Genomic DNA, 19,969 nt, shown 5'->3' with positions numbered 1-19,969 from the left:
GTATCCAGCATCCCTCATCATTGGGGGAAATGACGAAATCGAAGCCACAGTGCGATGTGACCTGGCACCCATTGAGAAGGCTATACCACCTAGAAGACAAGCGAACAGAAGCATGCACATCACTGGTGGGAGAGCAGCCTCCTGCAGCCACAGTGGGAACCAGTACAGACATTCCTCAAGCATTTCAAAATAGAGCTACCACCTGAACCAGCAATTCCACTCCTGGGTGTTTACCCGAAGGAAATGAATACCACACCTCAAGGAGATGCCTGCACCCCCATGTTCAGTGCAGCATTGTTCACAACAGGCAAGGTATGGAAACAACCTGCATGTCCTTTGACAGGTGAGTGGATCACGAAAATGTGGGGCACCTGCGATCCTCTGTCTCTGCCTCTCTGTGTCTCTCAGGAATAAATAAATAAAATCTTTAAAGAACAAAAAGATATACCCCGTTTTGTGTGTCTGCTCATCTGCCAAGTGGCTCCCCACCTTTTGCTGTGAACAACGTGGCCGTGAACAGGGGCGCCGATACAGGGCTGAGTAGAAGGCTGCAGTCCTTCTCGGCTCTTGGAGCGATGATGACGCTGAACGTGCAGAGTCCTGCTCTGCTTTGGGATGAAAAGCTCATCTGCCGTGTGTGGGGCTGCCGGGTGGTGCCGGCTTCCAGTTGTGCTTGCGACTCATCAGCAAAGTCCCCTGCCTGCCCGGCAGGGAGGCCACATCGGGGCCCTACCCCTCGTGGAGGAGGAGCCGGCCCCGCGGCCCCACGGCAGCTTCCCCAGCGACCCCGGCAGTGGACCCAGTGGACCGAGACCCGGTGTGGGGAGGACTCCATGAGGCCGGGCCCTGGGACTGGGTGGTGTCTCGGCGTGTTGTCGGCCACCCCAGCCCCTGCCCTGCCTCTCTGACCCGACAGCCACTGCTCCCCCTGGAAACAAGCCATGGGAAGTGCCACCGTGACCTGACCATAGGACTTCATCCCCATCGACCCCCATCAGGGGCAGGGGTGGAAGGGGGGTACTCCCTCCCTGGGTTACTGCCTCCTGGTTTGCCACGTCGGGGACCACCCCTGCCGTCCCCATCTTTCATGTCTCTCCTTCAGAGATGTTCAGCCTTCTGAGAAAGGACTCCTTATAATTACTCCCCAACTTCCTCCTCACCAGTGTGGTTACAGGACCTTCTTAAAATAGTCACTTCTCAGAATTCAGGGCAGGAGGAGGCGGCTGCCAGTGTACACTGTCTGCCACTTGAACTAGATATCTAGTTACTTTCTAAAGTTTCTTATTCTCCAACTGCCATTGCAAACCCTCAGAGGCTCTTATGTGGGGGGGAGGATCGCACAACAGAGTACAGATAGTTGTATTAAACAGGCATTCAACAACAAATATTTTGACAAAGGCTTTGCAATTTTCTTTTTTTTTAATAAAGATTTTATTTATTCATGAGAGACAGAGAGAGGCAGAGACACAGGCAGAGGGAGAAGCTGGCTCCCTCCTTGGAGTCATTTGGACTTATCTTAACCCATCCCCCAAAGAAGCGAGCAAGCTCTGATTTTCCTAAACCTAAGCAGATAGAAGGACAAATTATTCCAGTGCAAGAAGTCCTGGTAGGAAGTGGACATGTGTGGGGATGATTCCTGGATAATCCCACTGGGGAGAGAGGCCGAGGCTCCAGAGGTGAGGGCTGAGAGTGAGTAGTGTAGGGGAGGGAAAACTCTTCCTCTACCCTCTTAGGTTCATGACTCAGGGGCCTGCTAATTAATAATAGTGGCAAGAGATGGGAAAGCAAGAAAAAGAGTTTTGTTTGTCTACGTGTGTGATGCTCATACATGCAGGGGTGCTCAGTGATGAGTAACTCAGACAGGTGGTTAGAGTTCAGGGCTCATATGCTCAACATAGCGGGAGAAAGGGAAGAGAGAGAAGAGGTCTTCTGGGGGGTACAGATAGGTCTCTTTAGGGGAGATAAATGGGTTTTTTAGAACTAATGTGAGATAAGAAAGTTTATGACAATGTTTGTCATACAGATACGATTTTTTAGTGATTGGGGCATGATGCATCTTCATGCTTCTTGTGATGTTTCTTGAGCCTCTTGAATGGAGGTTCAGAGTCTTAATAAAATTGGGATATTTTATTTTTTATGATTTTATTTTATTATTCCTGTAAATATTTTCTCCACCTGCCCCTCTCCAGGGGCTCCAACTACATTTATGAAACCCCTTGATATGGCTGCATAGCCCATGGGGTGGGGGGGGGCCCCCTCTGGTCATTTTTTAAATGCTTCATCCCTCTGTATGTTTCATTTTGAATACTTTCCATTGCTCTGTCTTGAATTTTCTAATCTCTTCCTCTGCGATGCAGGTGAGAGGCAGAGACACAGGCAGAGGGAGAAGCAGGCTCCCTGCGGGGAGCCCTATGTGGGACTCCATCCCAGGACCCCGGGGTCATGCCCTAAGCCAAAGGCAAATGCTCAACCACTGAGCCACCTAGGTGCCCCCGTCGCAAACTGTTGTTAGAGGTTTCCATGGTTGAGCATAAAGACAACGGATGACTTGTTCTGAAACTGAAGCCCTAATCCTGGTTCTCAGTCCCCATCCCTGCCTGGGTCCTTAGATGGAACCAGTCATCCTGTCCACCTCTTCCTGGGGTCCAGTTTATCCCAAGGTAGCTGCTTCCACCTGGACGTGGACGATTCTCTAATCCTGCCAGATGCTCCCCTGACCTCTGCCCGCCCGTGGGTCTCCTGGCTGCCTCCTTCCCTGTGAGCCCGGGGATGCAAGCCCGACAACGCTGGCACCTTCTCCTGCCCATGTCCCCACCTTCTCTGTCTTAGTGAATGGCACCACGGGGGGGGGGGGTCTTCCCTTTCAACTCTCTCTTTCTCTCTCTTGCTCCTACAAATAACAACCTGGTGATTGTCCTTTCCCCGTATCTCTCCTTTCCTCAACCCTGCACCCCTGTACCCCCACTTTGGGTTCAGGACTCATCCCTTCCTGGAGGTGTTGCTGCCTCTGTACTGCAGCCAGAGTGGTGGTGAAGCCCACGGGCTCTCTGTGGCTCATTTTCCTTATAAACAAAGTACAAGGTTGTCTTGTGGATTCAAGAAGCAAGTGGGAAGCACGTAGAAGATGATGTTAGCTAACGATAGTGCTATTTAGGTAAATCTGAGGACACCTGCTACTCATGATTGTCTGCAGGCGTCCCGTGGCCTCTAGATTAAACCCAAGTTCCTCTCCAGGCTTGCTATCAGGCCTCTGACTGTTTACCTCGCCTCATACCCTGTGTCATGGAGCCCATCCACATCCCCGTCTCTGCCTCCTAGCTATCCTCACCACCAACTGCATCCATCTGCTGGGAGCTCAGATTTCGGGGTTGCAGAGCAGAGAGGAAAACTGAGGCAGAGCCCAGCAGGTGTTCTGAGCTGAGGTGCTGGAATGAGGTGTCGGGAGACATGGAGAGAGCATCACAGACAGAGCTCAGGTGCCCTGCAGAGGGTCTGGCTCAACTGTTCATTGAGAACTGGCTGCACCTGCACGCAGGGAAACCATCCAAAGCCGGGGATGCACCATGCAAAGGATGAGAGGTGACGACACCCCAAGCTCACATGGGGACCAGGATTGTGCTGCTCCCGCCGCCCCGGCTCGGAGCTTAGGTCCACAAAGCAGTGAGTCGGGTCCCAGGAGGCTCTGCCTCGGGACAAGGGTGGGTGGGGATGATGAGCACAGCTCTGGTCCTGTCTGGCAAGCCTGGAAAGCTTCCTCTAGATGGATTGAACTGCTTTCAAGATACCTAGCTATACCCCAGAACACAGCTCATGGACATTTAAGGGAGCCCCAAAATATCCAGCACCCGACAAGGGAAAATTTACAAAACCTCGTGTGCAATACCAAGTTACCAGACATGCAAAAAATCAGGAAAATATGACCCATAATGGAGATAGATACGGGCTGGTCAAAATCAACCCAGAGGCACGTGAACATCTGCCTTTGGCTTAGGGTGTGATCCCAGAGTCCTGGGATCGAGTCCCGCATGAGGCTCCCTGCAGAGAGCCTGCTTTTCCCTCTGCCTGTGTCTCTGCCTCTCTCTGTGCCTCTCATGAATAAATAAAATCTTTAAACACACACACACAACAATTTGCAACATACACCATCCCGGTCGGGCTGGATGTAAGCACCCCACAAGGGAGGCAGCAAGGCAGCATGGTAAGATGTGGAGTCAGACCCAGACCCAGACAAACCTGGGTTTGACTCGGGACTCCACCCGTTACCAGCTGTGGGTGACCTTGGATAGGACGTTTAATTTCTCTGGCCTTTATTTACTTTTTAAAAAATGCAAATAATAATGCCTGCCTCCTAGCGTGAGGGTTCCATGAGCAAATGCATGGAAAGCACCCAGTAGACACATAATAGATACTCAAAAAAATGAAACATTAGCCATTTCTTCTCTAGTCCTGAGGCAGAAGCAGCAGGGCACTCTGAGTCACTCTGTCTCGGGATCACTGGCACCTACATCTGCACCAGCTCCTTCCTGCATGCCGACAGGAAGCAGGAAAGCTGCAGACCACACGGCAGAGTGGTCATCCCCAGAGCAGTGGTGTGTTTGGTGGGAAGTGTTATCAGACAGCTCTGCCTTCCAGTCCAGACTCTGGTCCTTGCTGGCTACACCATCTCAAGCAGATCATCCAACCGGCCAGAGCCTCAGTTTCTCCATCTGTAAATGGGGCAATCACCCTACCTCACAGCCCTGTTCTGAGGATTCAATGAGATCCCAGATGTGAAACAACCACAACAGGGTCTGGCAGGTGGCACATAGTCCATAAATGTTGGGTCCTTGTCGCCTCCCACTTTCTTTCTACTCTTTATCCACAGAAACAAGGTTAAGAGTTTTTCTTCCCCTACCTGGGAGTCCATCCTCCTAATGAAATGCTCACATTCTGCCTCTTGTAACCTTTTATTCTGAAATAAAGCTGCCCTCCTTCTATACAGGGCCGGAGGACAGAGGCCATCTGACTATCTTCCCCCGACTGCCCGACTCACAGGAGGTAAAATGTGCCCTGAATAAAGAGATGAGTGACTAACGGAGCACTTACGTCAGGGGCTGAATTAAGGAAAAAGTGAAGGGAAATTAATTTGCAGATGGAATTATCACATTGTGTGCCCAGTCTTGCAAAAACAATGAGGCATGGCTTATAAGAATTTCAAACATTTTTTCAGAAATTGAATTGCCAGTTAATTTTTCTGTGAGACACAATAACCTCTGTAGGCTATAAAGGCCACAAGACAGAGCTCTGGAAACCTCGTCAGGCTCTGCCTGAAACGGAAATGCCTTTCTCTGAGTCAGAAACCTGAGGACACAAGCTACTATAATCGTCACCATCTTTGGTCACGAGCAGGATGTGTTTACCCTGATTCTTCTGTTACTTATGCTCCCGTGAAGGGCACAGCTCTCCCACTGGTGACTGCAGAAGTGGGGGTGACCTGAGCTGAGCCATAACCAATGTTTCTCCTACTGAGTTGTCTTGTGATCACAGCTCAGTCAGTATTGCAATCGGGACTCAGTCTGTGACCAGGGTCGGGGCTCATCTCTGACCAAGATCGGGTCTCAGTCTATGACCAGGATCAGGGCTCAACCTTCATCCATAGCCAAACCTCTACAGCTACATCTGAGATTAGAGAGGGACCAATGGGAACAGACATGATGACACAGAGACCCGGGCTATCTGCTGCTCAGCTCCCTAAGTAATTATTGAATTGAACTAAATAGATGCTGAATGATTCCTCAGAGTCCCAGGATGAGGTGGGATGTGGGGAGGAGGTGGAAGAGAGGATGGGGAGTGGGAGGGGGAGGAGGAGGAGGATGGGTGGGGAGGGGGGAGGAGGGGGAAGAGGGGAGGTGGGGAAGCAGGGAGGCGGGGAGGAGGGTGGCCTCAGCCCTGCAGGAAGGGCCCAGGTTCAGGTGGAGCCCACAGACCTGACCCTTGCCCTGACCCATTTAAGCCAGTTCCTGGCCAGAAAGCTGGATCTGTCACCCAGCTGCAGGGTGACCCACATAGAGATCACGGAGCCTGGGGACACGTGACCACGGGCCTCCATGGCCGCTGTCACCTGCTCGTGCACCTTGGCTAAATGGGTCAGCGCTGGCCGGCCACTCTGATGATTAACAGCACAGAAAGTGGTATCTCACGGAGGCCACGGCTTCATGACTCGAGCCCAGGAAGTGCTGCGGCGCCAGCAATGAGCTCATCCCATGAGCATGAGTGGCGGCGGGGCCTCCAGGGCTGGCCAATCTCCATGGCTACATTTGTGGGTCCTCGTGACACCCCTGCTTTGCTCCGTCCTCCCCGCTCGGCTGCCTCCCATGTCCCAGTAGAAGGACAGTTGTGAAATGCGGGAGGAAACCTAATGAAGCTAGAAGCAAAATTAATCAAATGTGACACGAGAACGGATGTGGGATGCAGCCCATCCGCGCCCAGGACTCACCTCCTTGAGCGGGGCTGTCAGCCGCGGGCAGAGCTTGTGAAGGACTCACCAGGGGCAGCATCACCAGGGAGTATTTCCAGAGTGAGGACCGGAGACAGACACACTCGCTAAAGCAAGGCCGACCTGACGTCTTTACGCTCCGAGATTCTTGGAGGTTGTTGCTCTTGTTTTGAGCCGGATAGCAGAAGCGCCTAACGGCAGCATCAAGGGCCTCGACTGGCCCCGTGTGAGAGCCGCAGCTTGCATGTGCCTCTGTCCGTTCCACCATCGAGTCGTTCAGCGCTGTCTTGCGGAGCATCGACCCTGAGCCTGGGCCTGCATGAGGCTGGAAGCACGCGGGACCAGCGTCTGCACCACAGGGCCATGTGCAAAAGCCGACCCACAGCAGCGTGTCGAGAAGCCCTCGGCGCAGTCACTCCTCACAGACACATCGAGGCAGGGCTGCTCTCTGCCACTGGGGCGACTCTGCAGACAGCCTGAGCCCAGCATCTAAAAACGAGGTTCCACCTGCAAAAGGAGGTCTGGGTGTCAGTGGGGAAGACACATGTCCTGGGGAGGTGGCCGGTACAAGAGGGAAATCACAGATTCCTCTGAAGGGCTAATCCTATTTGTTATCTGAAAGAGGATCCCTGGTAGCTAAGAAGCATCAGACAAACAGACAGAAGAATGCCCTTTGAGGGCCAATGAGGCACAGGGCAAGGGAAGCCAACAGCATATATGCATCAAGGCTCCTTCAACAGTTTGGCTATTGTGGACATTGCTGCTATAAACATTGGGGTGGAAAGATGAATGGATACAGAAGATGTGGTCTATGTATACAATGGAATATTCCTCAGCCATTAGAAACGACAAATACCCACCATTTGCTTCAACGTGGATGGAACTGGAGGGTATTATGCTGAGTGAAGTAAGTCAGTCGGAGAAGGACAAACATTATATGGTCTCATTCATTTGGGGAATACAAAAAATAGTGAAAGGAGTTAAAGGGGAAAGGAGAGAAAATGAGTGGGAAATATCAGAGAGGGAGACAGAACATGAGAGGCTCCTAACTCTGGGAAACGAACTAGGGGTGGTGGAAGGGGAGGATGGCAGGGGGTTGGGGTGACTGGGTGATGGGCACTGAGGGGGGCACTTGATGGGATGAGCACTGGGTGATATGCTATATGTTGGCAAATTGAACTCCAATAAAAATAAATTAAAAACAAAAACAAAAACAGCATATAGGCAAAACGGCAGCATCCAGAGGACGCCCAGAGGGAAGCAAAATGCCCTGAGCCAGCCGAGAGTCTCATGTCACATCTTCCTGTCCTGTCCTCCTGTCACAGTGCGTCCCCAGCCCCCTGTGGTCATCCTTGTTTCTGTGGGGTGACTCAGAGGAACAGGCTCCTATTCTGTGGAACCCCCGTCCCGGCGGAACAGAGAGTCGTGCAAGACAATTCTAATCCCGTTCCACCACGGCTCACGTCCCCCAGGTGCACATGCTCCACGGGTCACGCCTCCGGGCGCCACACACATAGCATCGCCAGTCTCACCACAGAGAACCAACCCTGACCTCACAGAGAACCAACCCTGACCTCACAGAGAAATGTCACAGTCGGGGACGTGCTTGTGCACCATCCCCTCCTGACGTGGACGCAGGCGCCGGGCGGGGACAGGCAGGTGTCCTATTTCGAGGTGCAGCTCTCGCTGCAGGTACACGCACCCCGGTTTCAGAGAATTGGCTTTTCTCCTCGGGACACTACCCAGCAAGGCCTGAGCCGACTGCCGGGCTCCAGCAGCAGGAACGAGCGAGTTCCCAGTCTCCTTCCCAAGCCCCAGGGGAGAGTCCAGGCCCAAAGGAGGCGGAAACAGGGAGTCTGTCCAGATCGCGGAGGCCACGGCAGTTAGGATTCCGCACGACGTCTTCCTGAACCGAAGGAAGAGAAGGGCAAACGAAAGCAAAGGTTCGGCAGCAGACGGTGACAGCAAGCTCAGTGGGGAAACCTCCTCCGGGGTGGAAAGGAGGACGGCAGAGAGGACTGCACCGAGGGAGTCCCCGCTCCCGGCCGCCCAGACGTCTTTATTCAGCCAAAAAGCTTCATCCGAGGAGAGATCAGATCCAAGGAGCCGTGTCTCGCGTTTGTCTGAGCCAGCGCTAGCGGGAGCGCGTCTCTAAAAGTGCGGCGATGAAAGCTCAACGGGGTGTGAGCTCCATCACCGCTCGGGTGGCTTCGGGGAGCAGGGGTGGGTGGGGGAGGCAGACGCAGGTCCCCACAGGGGACAATGCTCGCAGGAGGCCGGGCCGCGGGGAGCAGGCTGCCTGCCGAGCAGACATGAATCCATGCTGCAAGGCTGCAAACTGTCTCTGCCCGCGAGAGTGTCCCAAACCGCCACCCTGCGTGTGTATGCCCCCAACACCCGCCACCCTGCCACCATCGCAATGGTGGCTCTGGACATGATGCGGTGAGCAGCAGAAGCACCCCTCTCCCATGGTTCTCACAAGGAAACACCCCACGAACCCAAACGGAGTGACATCCTACCACATAAGGGGCCAGCGCCCTTCTAAACGTGTCATAGTCTCGAAAGACAAAGGCCACAGAACAATCACGGGCTAGAGCAGGTTTTGTTATGCGAGACAACTGGAGGCCAAGTGGGGTCCAGATCCGGAAAAAAAAAATCTCAGACCGCAACCTGCCAAAGGTCCAACAAGGTCTGTAGGTGACTCAGCAGCATCAAATCGGCATGAATTTTTTTCCTGGTCTTGGCAGCCGTCCTACAGTCACTTAGTAAGAGGTCAGCATCAGGCAAGGTCGGGGATGCTCCATACTGTCCTTAGAACTCCTCTGGAAATCTAAAATTATTTCCCCAAAACATAAAAGGATTAGAGCACAAACTTCTGGCACTGATTTTTTTTTTTTCCTGCCAGCCCCTCACCATTGCTCAGCGAGGGTAGTCAGGGGTGCCTGGGTGGCTCAGGTCGTCTGCCTCAGGCCCAGGGCATGACTCTGGGGTCCCGGGATCTAGTCCTGCATCAGGCTCCCTGCATGGGGCCTGCTCTTCCCTCTCCCTGGGTCTCTGCCTCTCTCTGTGTGTCTCTCATGAATAAATAAATAAACTCTATTTTTTTTTTAAAAAAAAGGAGGGCACCTATGTGATGAAACTAAATAAATAAATAAAATGAGATGGGGGGAAAAACAAAAACAAAGAAAAATCCAAAGTAAAAAACAAAAGGGAGTATGGGTTGTGTTGATTACTCTGTAAGCTGCTGATACCCTCATCTTATGATCTATCTCATAATGTTTCAAAGGTGGCTGTTTCCTTCATGAGATAAATTCTCAGTTTCAAAGGAAATCTTGCTGTGACGACCTGAAAATGAAAAGCCAGGGTCACCACCACCATTATAAAATAAAGCTAACTTGTAAGAACGAACAGAGCATGAGCAGGGTTCCTGCCAAAGGCCGCAAGTGCGAGCCCCTGGTCCTCGGGTCTACACGGGAAGCCAGCAGGTGCCACAGCTGCGTGGACAGGTGTCGATATCCCACCAGGACTTTCCCCCTTGATGTCCTCGGAGGAGCGGAAGGGACCCGAAAACTGCATCATTTTCACACTGGGTGATTCTGTGTTTCAAAACTGTCTCTAGGACCCCCTCCAAAAATCACATGCCCCTGTGGAAGGACACTGCTTTCTGGAAACCCCACAGTGGGATCTGAAGACTGCAGAGATGTCGATGGTTGGAAAGGATTTGCTGCAAGAGGGGATATGCGTGGCATCATCCCATCCATTTGGATTTTTTTTTTTTTTTAGATTTTTTCTATATTTTTTTTTAAGATTTTTTTCTTTAAGACCATGACCTGCCTTCTGCTCAGGTCGTCCTGGGGTCCTGGGACTGAGTTCTACTTCGGGTTCCCCAGATGGAGCCTGCTTCTCCCTCTGCCTCTGACTGCCGCTCTCCCTGCTTGTGTGCTCTCTCTCTCTCTCTCTTAAATAAATAAATAAAATATTTAAAAAAGTAAATTAATGACGCTGCGTCTCGGCAGCAGAAGAGGGATGCTGGAGTCAGGATGGGAGAGAAGCTTCTCTCACCTGCTGCAACAAAGCCTGAATTCCCTATGACATACACTTACTGTTTCACAAAAAACTCCAGCTGTCACCTTACCATCCCCGGGGCCACAGGGCACTTGCACACCAATTATCTTATTGGACACAAGTAGCGGAGTTGGGGCGGGCAGAGAAGGGGCCGTGAACCCACTGGGTGGATGAGAGGGAACCGGGCCCAACCCAGCCCGCTGCAAAGGCGTGCCCAGGGCCGGAAGCTAGTAAACGGCAAAGCCAAGTGCTTGACACCAGATAGATCGCACGCTCAGACTGAGGCCTTGGACCCCGTGGTGCAGTCTACTGTGGGCACAGGGTCAGGGCACCCAGCACCGGCCAGGACGGTCTTCCCCTGGGCTCCACCAGGCACCATGAAGGGGAACAGTACATACAGCCCCGAGGAGCCTCTCCTCCAGCCTGGCCGTCCAACCAACAGGCAGAGACACCCAGAATTACATGTAGGTGCTGCCGTTCCTTGTGTCCCAGGGGACTGGGTGTGCACGGCATCAGAGGACAGGGTTCACAGCCAAGATAGCATGGGGCACCACCTCATGGACACGCCTGCCCGCAGGAGACCCAGGGCATGGCCCAGGATGTGGACCCCAGCGCGGGGATATGCACCCCAGCCCAGGGATGTGCACCCCAGCCCGGGGACATGGATCCCAACCCGGGGACATGGACACCAGCCCACACTGGAGTGGCCGAGTTCTCACCATCAGAGTGATTGCCCTCAGGAGAAACCATGGGGCTTTAAGCCCCTCCGGCAGGTGGTGGCCAGGCCACTCGGAGAGCAAGAGAAAGAGAGCGAGAGAGACAGAGTGCATCCCTGCAGCATGCATGTCCGAGAATGTGTCTGCAACAGACCTTGCACCCATGCAGCGACGGGGGTCACTGAGCCCCCCCTCCGTAGCTCAGCATGGAAACCGCCCCACCCCTTACCAAAGCTCAGCGGTGGTGGATGCAAGCTAGGAGCCTCCCCCCTCCCCGTGCTGGCCCCTCATCGGGTCACCCCTCCCCACGGTGTCCCCAGAGGACAGGCCCCCTCAGCGGTGCCCCCCCATCCTTATCACTCAGAAGCCAAGATGCAGGCATGGGATGGGGGGAGCCCATGGAGGTGCCAGAGGCTGGTGAGCAGAAGTGAGCCCCTGCCAGGGTCCCACTCCAGCCATTTCAACTTTGCATCAGATAGAAATTTCCTGAGCAGCACTGAAAGCTCCGGCAATGACGGATGTCGCCAGGCGAGCTCTAGGAACAAATGGACACTAATTATCTGTGGAAGGAAGACAAGCGGAGAATTTAAACACAGGGCCAGTCCCACTAATCAGATGCTGGTAAGTCGGAGGGCTCAGGAGGGCGGGGCCGCCCCCCGTCCCCCGTCCCTGCTCGGCTCGGAGGGCATGCAGCACAGGCCCGGGATCTGCAACAGAAACCCCTGCCCAGCCCCCCCGCCACCCCCCGCCCAGGCTCTGCAGCCAAGCTGGGTTCACAGAGCCTCCTTTGTGCAGTGGGAAGGCCAAGCCCCAGAAACCCCGCAAGGAGCCCCACAACACCCCCCTCCAGGCCACCCCAGCCAGGGGGACACGGAAGGAAGGCGTGTACATCTGGTTTCCCAGGACCAGCTGCACGACGCCTGGAGGCAGAGGCGTGCTCCCAGCCTGCCCCCTCCCTAAGGGCACCCCCAGCCCAGGATGGGGGGCCCAGCCGCTATGCCTCAGCGGGCGGGATGGCTGGACATGCCCAACGCACTTTCACGGCTTCGCTCACCCATCAGCTCATTCGCGCCTCTCAACGCCCCCAGACGAGCCTCAGAGAGGGAGGCACAGAACAGTTAACGCTCCAACGTCCCACAGCGGAGCCGGGCCGCCGAGTCTGGGCCCACGGGACCAACCTAGTCCTTCCTCCGGGTCCTCACAGGAGCAAGGCTCAGCCACTCCTTGGGGGCCCTTGCTCCACAGCCCCCGACTCGGCACAGAAGAGGTCGCCCAAGGAGGAAGTCGCCTTTCCGGGAAAGGGCAGACCCAGGGGTGTTTTCCAGGTCATCTCCACGGGTGAACCACGCGTGAGCCGCACCCGCTGCCTCCCCGGTGCCAGTGCCCTGCCGCTTCAAGTAAGGAGAGCACCCTGGACCCCGCAGCCCCACCCTCCGCCCACCCTGCCACGTTGTGGGGTAACTGCAGCGAAGAAAGCCCAGGGGGCGTGGTCCTGCGGCAGCGCTGCTTCTCTCCGGGGCTGGGTGACCCTGGGTGGCCCGCGAACCTCCCTGAGCCTGCGGTTGTCAGCAGCCTGAAGGGACCTCACCGCCGGGCCCTCGCAGGCCCCAGCCCACGCCGGCAGCCCGCGAGAGCCGACCACAAGGCTCAGCCCCCGCTGCAAGCGCACGCAGGCCACCCCTGGGGCCAGCACCCCACTCCCGGAGCGGGTGCCCCCCCGCCCCCCGCCGCCTTCTCCCCGCACCAGTCCCACCCGCCTGGGGTGGCTCTGAGCCCCCTGCCCAGGCCTACGAGCCCTGGGAGCCTCCCTCTTCTGCGTCTCCACCGTGGCCAAGCCCCCCCCCCCCCACACTGACCCTGCCGTGCTGCTTGCACCCCACAGTGACCGCACTTTCTGACCAGAGACTCTTTCTTCCCAGGATGCACACCAGTTGCCACTGTGACTGGGTCAACCGCACGAGGGGGCGGACGTCCAAGTCACGGCTCCCCCCGTGTCAGTGTGGGGCTCTGTACTGGACCTCCCCGGGGTCCCTGCAGGCAGGGGAAGTGGAGCGACAAGGCCAGTCCAGGCCGCGGGACCCACTGGTGCTGGTCCCCATGCCAAAGCCACGTGCACAGGCAGGGGACACACACACACACTGATCCCTGGGTCAGAGGGCAGAGGCCCTCACTCGCCTTCAGTCTCCACAGACTCCCCAAATAATCCCTCTTCCCTAGCAGAAGCCACCGTTAGCATCCAACATGCTGCTTTCTTGCCCTTTTTCTAAGACGATGTCAAGATTCTAGAAAGAGAAAGACATGAAAAGGTGGATAAAGGAGCACCTGGGTCGGGGGGCGGCGGGCTCAGTCGGTGGAGCATCTGTCTTCAGCTCAGGTCATGATCTCAGGGTCCTGGGATCAAGTCCCACATCAGGTTCCCTGCTCAGGGGGGAGCCTGCTTTTCCCTCTGCCTCTACTGCTCCCCCTGCTTGTGCTTATTCTCTCTCTTTCTCTCTCCCAAATAAACAAAATCTTGAAGAAAAAAAAAGAGAGAGAAGACTGGGCAGAGATAAGACAGTTGGAAAATCCACCCAGACAGGTTCTCCCCACCTTCTCCATCCGACGTATTATGAGCATGTCGCACATCACTAGAATTTGTACACCGTTTTTAAATGATTTGTAAAAACTTACCAAGCAGATCTACACTGTCGCTCAGCGTTGTGTCTTAATGGGCAGGATACGAAGACTGAATCTAATTTAGGACGGCCACAGACATCTTTGTCTCCATCTCTGATCATGCACTCGGACTCTACGTCTAGAAATCCAATTCCTAACACAAAGGGGAAATAAATATTTTAAGGCTTTCATGGACACTTGCCAAACGTCCTCTGAAAAATCATTCTCCTATCACCTACGTTTGATAAATTGCGTCTTACCACATCCTGCGTAAGACAGCCTCAAAAAAAAGTAAATATAGAGATGCACGGACATATATATATGGACACATGCATGCAGGAAATTGCAAGGTTCGGGGTTGCAATTAAAATAAATTGAGGCGGGGTGCCTGGGTAGCTCAGCGGTGGAGCGTCTGCCTTCGGCTCAGGGCGCATCCCTGGGGTCCTGGGATCAAGTCCACATCAGGCTCCCCACAGGGAGTCTGCTTCTCCCTCTGCCTGTGTCTGCCTCTCTCTGTGTCTCATAAATAAATAAACTCTTTAAAAATGTAAAATATAATAAGATAAAATAAATTGAAAAGCTCTGATTTTAAATGCAGTTTAAATTAAAAGGACATTCTTGGCCCAGCTCTGGCTTTGACGACACCGGGGCCCCGTGTCTGAAGCAGGAGCCGAAGACAAGCTCCGGAGTCTCCTTGCTGTGTGCCCCTGGGCCCATCACTGAGTCTCTCTGGGCCTGCTGTCCTCATCTTTAAAGCAGGGAGCCAGACAGACTCTAGCATCTCCAAGGTCCACGCCTCTCTCTCTCTGTTTCTCATTCTCTCTCTCTCTCTCTCTCTCTCTAGTCCCCAAATGAGAAGTGACCACATACCTGCTAGGCCCCAGCCTGACTGGCCATCTCAGAGCCACAAATGAGCAGAGGTGGGAGATGGGGGCCGGGGAGGAGTCGGGAAGCTCTGAGGCCAGGTCTCCGCAGGGCTGGGTGGACAGGGGGAGTCAGCAGGTGGAATCGTGGGACCCGAAGGGAAAGAACTGTGGGGCCCAAAGCGAAAGAACTGAAGGTGGAGGAGGCTCCCAGTGCGGCTGTGACCCCAGCCACAATTGGAAGGAACATCTCCATCAGCTGGCGCTGAGAACAAAGCCCGGCCTGCTGCCTTTTCCATGGAAACCTGTGTTCCCAAATGTTCTTTCCTGCTGAATATTTCCCGGGGATGACAAGTAGGAGGGGAGCTCACAGGATGGGGAGTGGGGGGTCTGCAGATCGGAGAAACAGGAACAGCTGGTTTCAGAGACTCCCGCAAGGAGGAGAGGAGTTTTTGTTCTGCGTTTCCCTCTGGGCTCCGGGCTTTTAAATGAAAGCATTCCCCGATTGATCCATCAGTGGTGTCTCTTCATATTATTTAATTTTTTTTTTTTTTTTTTGGTGGTGTCTCTTTAAAAGGACGGCAAACAAGGTGCTTTTCAGGCAGGGGAGGATGGGGAAGGGACATAGGTGTGTCTCCACCATCCAGCTGCCACTGCCTCTTCCGGATGAAAAATGCAATCCTATTTATTTCATTGCTTTTTTAATCTGACCAGGGATTTAGTTTTGTTCTAGTAAAATTGTTACTTGGGAGAGCCCCGGGGGCTGCAGCAGGGCCCCACTGTTCCTAGAAGTGCCACTGCTCCTCTGGGGGCTGCCTCGTGGCCTGGAGAAGAAGCTGAGGGTCCTGAGTGTGATTCCTGGCCACCCCCACCCACCCACCCAGGGGCAGATCCCGCAGGAGCCGGCAGCAGCAGAAGGCTGGTGTCCCAGCTGTCACACTGTGCATGCATGGAAAATAACAAGGCCCACACTGAGTGCCCCCAGATGTGGGCAGCACTGTGGTGGAATGCTAAGTGTGGGTGCCACTCGGGAGTTTAGCCCAAGGGCTGACCCTCCTGAGGCTCTCAGACCCCTGCCCCTCATGCCCACTGGGGAAGCGGCCTGAGACCCCCTCCCCCCCGCCTCTGCTGCCACTGCGCCCCCAGGACTATACTGCGGTACAGATTGGGCCATTGATCTCAGGTCCCCCCAGACTGGAGTGGACACAACTAGGTCAGCTGCTAGGTCAGCTGCTAGGTCAGCTGCTAGGTCACCTGCTAGGTCACCCCCTAGGTCAGCTGCCAGGTCAGTGCTGCCTCTGTGCTGCCCCATGGGGACCCTCCTCCCTTCTTGTAACCCTGTTGCTCCCCTTGCCCAGCATCCTCTCCAGGACTGACACCCCCTCCCCTCCAGAAATAATCAGATCTCAGTGCTACCCCCACCCTCCACCCCACCGATCTCAGATAAGCTCTTGCAGGTTTTGCACCTCAGACCTCGGAACTTGAAGGTTGGCAGCTTTTTTTTACATCACGAGGCAGTGAGTTCTGAACCCTGGAGGAAGCGGGCAGGCCTCCATGTCGGTCACCACCTTCGCAGCCCTGCTGTCCCCACATTGGGCATCTCCAGGGACCCGACCTCGCAGCCTCCAAACGCAGCCAGGCTCCACTGAGCCAGCGAGAGAAAGCGCATTCATTCATTCATTCAAAGCCTCAGACGCTTCCCTCACATGCCTGCCCCACCCCGGGCCCTGCAGGTGCAGCTCCTGCTCTGCCACGCAGGGTCAGGGAAGGGCATCCACGCTTCCACCCACAGAAACTGTTGCCAAGAATATGGTTCCACCACGGGCTAGTTTCACTCTCCAATCTGGAAAGGCTTCGCCCAGGAAACGACGCTCAGGCCGAAAGGAGAAGGATGGGTAGAGAGAGATTGGCCAGAAGGAGAGGCTAGTGTTCGCCTCAGCTGCCGCCGTGGGATCCCAGGAAGACTGCACACCCCCACTGCTCCCCTTCCTCAGCGGTGAAATGGGGGAGTGAGAGTCCCCCCCCGCAACACTTATTTCCCAGGACGGCCCAGGGGCGGAGAGAAAGTAATAAAGAAAAATGAGAAAAATGGCTTGAAAGCTGAGAATTGCTGTCCGGCCGTGAGACAGGTTTACACGGTTCCATGCCAGGGTGGGCCACGGATGCTCTCAGGGAAGCTCTCCTGCAGGATTTCCCTCTGCTGAACCCACACTGCCTCTCTGGCTTTTCCCTACATTCTCATCTCCTCTCTCGAAACCCAGAGGTTGGCATCCAACTCACTGACCTGGCGTCTCCCATCCATATCTCTGCTGCGATTCCCATTTGGAATCGTGGGGTTGGGTGGGGAAGGCCCCGCCAGCAGGGGTCCCTAGGTGTCCTGACAGCTTCTGCAAATCACCCTCCAGGGGTGTGGGCCAGAAGGGGCGCCAGCACAAGCCCCATGTGGAAGGATATCGGGAAGGGATGGCAGAGACAGGCCGGGTCTGCAGGCGAGTCTGGACGTCCGGCAGGGGCCACGCACAAATGTCCTCCAGGGGATGCAGGGAGCTCCCGGGAAAGATTCAAGAGCTGGGATCCAGGCAGGGCTGGATGTGCACGTCCTTGTCACCTGCCTGAGGCACAGGTGCTCCAGAAACAGCCCCCAACCACAGGGAATAACCTGCTCGGGGGCTCAAACCCCAATTCCACCACTTACCCGTTCTGTGACCCTGGGAACAGCCATGGCAGGCACAGCCCTGCTTCCGGCTCCCACGGAGACCCAACCCCCAGAGATGCCAAGGGGAGAACCAGAGGGGCATGCAGCGCCCTGTGTTGAATAGTCAAGCCAAGTCCGAGAAGGGGACACACACGTATTTATTCTGAAATAGGAACAGACTCCGCTGAAGAGTCCGCGGGAGTCAGTCACCAGGAGCGGCACGCCAGGCATTTGGAAGAAGGGATGAGAGCAAAGCCGGGGATCAAGCGCCACAAGAGGCATTTTAATGTTCCTGGTAACTGATTTATAGATTCCACTGAAGGCCCTACGTGTCAGAGTCCTCACCGCGGATACAGAAGCATCTCCATTTTTCCATTTTATGGTCTTGGCGGGAAAGGGCCTTTTTGCAGAGCTGCCACTTAAAGCGCCAGACCTAGCAGCGGGTATCCTGGGACGAGGGGCAGGATGAGGCCAGGGAACAGAGCTGGGAGTGCCCGCCAGCCCCCCAGGCACCCCGAGTGACCAGAACAGTGTTCCTGGGGGGCAGGAGTTCCCTCCGTGGGGCATCCCTTGCTTAAAGCAGGAGGGACCCAAGCAAATGATGCATCTTAGAGGGGTTCTTAATCCAGTTTCCTCCTGTTGCTCTTTTGGGCAGAGTGATGGGAAGCAGGCAGTTTCCATAAGCTGTCCTGTCCCCATAACACACTGCTTCCCCGGGGGAACACAGAAGTCAGACTGAGGTCAAGACAGACCCACCCTGCACTCAGTGGAGGGAGCAGACACCTCCGAGACTCAGTTTCCTCGTCCGAACAATGGAGAGAAGACTGACATCCAGCTGGACGTTGATGGCTCCACGACATCTGAGGAAGGGAGGCAGGCACGCTGTGGTCCCTTCCGACCCACCGTAGAGACCGGGCGCCAGGACCGTAGGCCGGCCCAGCTCGGGGTCAGGGCAACCCATACTCCATGGGACCCAAGTCCGCAGCTGTCTCTGGCCCCCCAGTCGAGGGCCCGTTCCCCCACCCCACTGCAGTCAGGCAGGACACCCACACATTGTATCTGTGTCAGAGAGACCCCGGGGCTTTCCAAAACAAAAAAATGAGTAAACTACAATTAAGAATCTCAGCACCAGGGATCCCTGGGTGGCGCAGTGGTTTAGCGCCTGCCTTTGGCCCAGGGCGCGATCCTGGAGACCCGGGATCGAATCCCACGTCGGGCTCCCTGCATGGAGCCTGCTTCTCCCTCTGCCTATGTCTCTGCCTCTCTCTCTCTCTCTCTCTCTCTGTGACTATCATAAATAAATAAAAATTAAAAAAAAAAAAAGAAAGAATCTCAGCACCAGGACGCCTGGGTGGCCCAGGGATTGAGCATCTGCCTTTGGCTCAGGGCATGATCCCAGAGTCCTGGGATCGAGTCCCATATTGGGCTCCCTGCGGGAAGCCTGCTTCTCCCTCTGCCTGTGTCTCTGCCTCTCTCTGTGTGTGTCTTTCATGAATAAATAAATAAAATCTTTAAAAAAAAATGAATCTCAGCACCGGGGCCCTCGGGGGGCTCTGTCAGTGAAGTGTCTACCTTCAGTGCAGGTCATAACCTCAAGGTCCTGGGGTCGAGTCCACATCGGGCTCCCTGCTCAGTGTGGAGTCTGCTTCTCCTTCTCCCTCTGCTCTCACGCACTATCTCTCTCTCTCTCAAATAAATAAAATCTTAAAGAAAAAGAAAAGAAAGATCTTTTAAAAAGAAAAAACAAAGCTCAGCCCCAGAGTCCACCTATCCCGGCTCTTTCCTGCCTCTATCTCTGTCCCCCACCTCCCTGATCCCCAAAAGGGTCACAGTGTCACTGTGATCATCAGACCCAACCGTGGCCATACGGGCTTGGTCATTATGCAGCACTTGACAGAAACCCTGGTTGCAGAGGAGACCCCAGAGGAGCTGCCCGTGGTGGGGGGAGCCTGGTTCCCTCCCCGGGGGAGCAGCCACGCTGCTCAACCCGGGTCCTGTCCATCTGTCCATCCGTTAGGACAAGAAAACCTGGGCCTCAGAGGTTGGAGACAAGCCCCAGGCGCCATGGGGAATGGCCAGTCGGCGGGCTGTCCTGCCCTTGCAGATTCGAACAACATTGTTGCGTGCACAGTCACGGGCCCTCAGGGACGCTTTGGCCGCCAGGGAGCATGGAGTCAAGCTGTCTGGTGTGCTTGGTGCGTATGAGGGCGTTTACCTCTCCTACGAGGCAGGAATTACTCCTGTCCCCATCTCACAGGGGATGGGGCAGGGGCGCCAGGAGACCTCACACATGGACCCAGACTCTCCCCGCAGAGGGCAAGCTCTCTGCCCTCACCCTTCTGCTCCCTGACCCCCACGGGGATCGCCGCCAGCCTGGACCCCTGTGCCACACACTCCAAGCAGAAGACAGCGGTCTGCAGGGATGCTGGTGGTGGCGGAGAGCTTTTGCACCCCTGAGGCCATGTAGCATCCACGTTGGACCTTGCCCTCCTTACATGCC

The sequence above is a fragment of the Canis aureus genome, chromosome 3, assembly GCF_053574225.1.
Source record: "Canis aureus isolate CA01 chromosome 3, VMU_Caureus_v.1.0, whole genome shotgun sequence".
Taxonomy (NCBI): domain Eukaryota; kingdom Metazoa; phylum Chordata; class Mammalia; order Carnivora; family Canidae; genus Canis; species Canis aureus.
The sequence above is the reverse complement of the archived record's forward strand: the minus strand, read 5'-3'. Positions refer to the sequence as shown.